Genomic DNA, 3,451 nt, shown 5'->3' on the forward strand with positions numbered 1-3,451 from the left:
GAGAATCAAGAAGAGGAAGCTGTGGCAATGGTCGAGGAATCGCCTGGCTTTTAGTTGTTGATTCTCTTGTACATCGTGAGGAGCAGATATTAAGTTGTCAATACCGGGCACGGAAGGAGCTGCGGGCGAGAATCAAGAAGAGGAAGCTGTGGCAATGGTCGAGGAATCGCCTGGCTTTTAGTTGTTGATTCTCTTGTACATCGTGAGGAGCAGATATTAAGTTGTCGAATGCCGGGTATGGAAGGAGCTGCGGGTGAGAATCAAGAAGAGGAAGCTGTGGCAATGGTCGAGGAATCGCCTTCAGACACCGGAGTTAATATGAATCCTCTTGGTACATTGTTTTCTCGGTTTAGTGTCCGTGTAGTGACGAAAACTTTATGATCACAACTAGTCCCATCACTTAAGGGAAATGAGATTTTGTCTTTCATATGTAAACTGACACTTTGCCTGGAAAAGTTATCACATGCATGCCTAGCTACATATGCAATTGGGTTGCTTTGTATTTGAGTTTTGGACTATTATCTAGTTGTTGTACAAATTTCAGAACAAGTAAGAAATTTCTGTAGGTGATGAAGCTGCTCATAGTGATGATTCATCATGGAGCATGGACTGTTCAGCGGTTCTTGGAGTCAAGAGTATACATATCAGTTCTGCAATTTTGGCAGCAAAAAGTCCCTTTTTCTATAAGGTGAAAGGTCTTACTTGTGATGTGTGCCATTTTGTTCCTTGGTTATCTTTAAATTCACTTTTTGTTTTGTGTCTCTATAGTTGTTTTCAAATGGGATGAGGGAGTCAGAGCGGCGAAATGTAACTCTACGAATCCATTCATCTGGTAATTCAAAACATTCCACTAATTTCTATATTAAGTAGTTGAAATCATTAATACGTTCTGTCATATAATTGACTTTACTGTTTTTGCATCCTTTTCCCTTATCTGGTTTAACCTTGTGTTTTTCATGGAATGCAGAAGAAGCAGCCCTCGTGGATCTTTTGAATTTTATGTATAGTAATACTTTGCCGGTAAGAACACCTTCTGCTATATTGGATGTGCTAATGGCCGCAGACAAATTTGAGGTTGCCTCATGTATGAGATATTGCAGCAGGTTATTGCGAGACTTGCCTATGACTCGCGAGTCTGCCCTGCTATATTTGGATCTTCCTTCTAGTGTTCTGATGGCCGATGCAGTTCAGCCACTGATAGAGGTAGCAAAGCAGTTCCTTGCTGGACTCTACAAAGACATAACCAAGTTAGTTCCTTGGGACATATTTTAGATGATTGCTAAATAAAATATTCGTTGGACGTTGCCAATGTCATAAAGTAGTCAACAGTCATAGTTGTATTTACTATATCTTACTTTCGCAACCACCTTAATGTCCTAATTGCATAATCGACAAGACTCAAGTGTCTTTATTGAGTTGCTAAATCTCCTGCAGGTTCCAGGATGACTTGCTAAGTCTTCTCTTGCTGTTATTGAGGCAACACTATCCAGTGATCGCCTCCAGGTGGCTTCCGAAGATGCGATTTTCTTCTGAAATGGGCTCGGATCCATTACCCACAACTCGAAGAACAGCGAGAAGTCATTGGCTCACGACTGGGTTTCCTCATTCGTTTTCCGTACATGACTTGCTGTAAACTTAAAAAGGTTCTAACCTGCAACGACTTTGATCCTGAACTTGCATCAAAGCTTGTGCTTGAGGCTCTCTTTTGCAAGGCAGAGGCACCCTATCGTCAGCAGTCTCTTGTTGCTGAAAATGCAAATTCTAACTACCGGCCAGTCAAGGTCGTGGAATTCGAATTACCCCGTCAACAGTGTATCGTGTACCTCCACCTGAAGCGGGAAGAGTGTGCACATCTTTTTCCAACTGGTCGGGTGTATTCACAGGCATTTCACCTCGCGGGTCAAGGGTTTTTTTTGTCAGCTCACTGCAACATTATAAGAAAACGTACTCAGAAAGGATTTTGGAAGAATTCAATTAATTGATTAATATTACTACAGTAACAAGTTTATATATAGATTACAACAGTAAGCTTTCTCAGCAAGATTAGTAAAGCTTATTTAGTAAGATAACATTCTAACCACCTAATTTACCGTAAGCTTAATAACTGACTAATAACAAAGCTTGCTTAACAAGCTTAATCTTGAGATTCCTTAACAGTCCCCCTCAAACTTAAATAGTAAGATTTTCTACTTTAAGTTTGTTCTGTATTTGACTAAAGGTTGAACTTGAAATGGCTTTAGTAAAGATGTCAGCCAATTGATCCACTGCAGGCACATGGTGTACATCTACTTGCTTTCTCATGACTTTCTCCTGGACAAAGTACAAATTCAACTCTATATGCTTAGTTCTTGCATGTAAGATTGGGTTTGTTGCTAAATGAATAGTACTGAGGTTGTCACACCAAATTACAGGTGTCCTTGAGGCAGAGAAATTTAACTCACTCAATAGAGACTGCATCCAAGAGATTTCTGCCACAACACTAGCTAAGCTACGATACTCTGCCTCTGTGGATGACTGAGACACTATGTTGTTTTTTAGATTGCCACGATACTAGATTTGGTCCAAGGAAGACACAGAAGCCTGAGGTAGATCTCCTGTCATCAACGTCTGATGCCCAGTCAGCGTCACAAAAGCCAACCAAGTCCAAGTTTGCTGCAAGACATTGTCTCAGATGAAGTCCATAGTCAATTGTGCCAGCAAGATATCTCAAAATCCTCTTTACTACTTTCCAATGAGCCTCCAAAGGTGCTTGCATAAACTGGCATACCTTGTTGACACTAAATGAGATTTCCGGCCTTGTAATTGTCACATATTGTAGAGCTCCAACCACACTTCTATACAGTTGGACATTGCTCACTAGATCACTGCCAAAAGAAGTTGACTTTTGTCCGGTTGTCATAGGTGCAGAAACGCTTTTGGCATACTGCATCTTTGTTTTACACAACAAATCCGTGATGTATTTCTTTTGAGACAAGTGAAGTCCTTGAGTGGTCTTGGTTACCTGTATTCTCAGATAATAATCAAGTTCGCCCAAATCTTTAAGAGCAAAGGCTGAGTTTAGTTGATCCGGCACCTTCTGGATAGCCAAGTCATTAGTCCCTATGATCAATATATCATCCACATAGACAAGAATATATAACGACCACTGTGCTGTGATTTGAATAAAGAGTGACCTGTCAGACTTGGCTAAATGAAAACCAAGTTTGATCAAGGCATGGTGGAGCTTATCAAACTAGGCTTGAGGAGCCTGTTTCAAGCCATATAGAGACTTATGTAACTTACACACCAAGCTGAAATTTTGTTGATCAATGAATCCCGCAGGTTGCTCCATGAAAACCTCCTCTTGTAAATCTCCATTCAAAAAGGCATTATTCACATCAAGTTGCCTCACAGACCATTGTTTGCTCAATGCCAAAGTGAGTATAACTCGAATAGTGGTTGGCTTGACTAC

The 3,451-nt window shown here is 40.6% G+C and overlaps 1 pseudogene; it reads left to right on the top strand.

The window, feature by feature from the left end:
• The first annotated feature begins 59 nt into the window (after positions 1-59).
• On the top strand, positions 60-2,948 carry LOC21395323 (annotated as a pseudogene).
• Positions 2,949-3,451: the final 503 nt, after the last annotated feature.

The sequence above is a fragment of the Morus notabilis genome, unplaced genomic scaffold (genome assembly GCF_000414095.1).
Source record: "Morus notabilis unplaced genomic scaffold, ASM41409v2 Scaffold118, whole genome shotgun sequence".
Classification (NCBI taxonomy): Eukaryota; Viridiplantae; Streptophyta; class Magnoliopsida; order Rosales; family Moraceae; genus Morus; species Morus notabilis.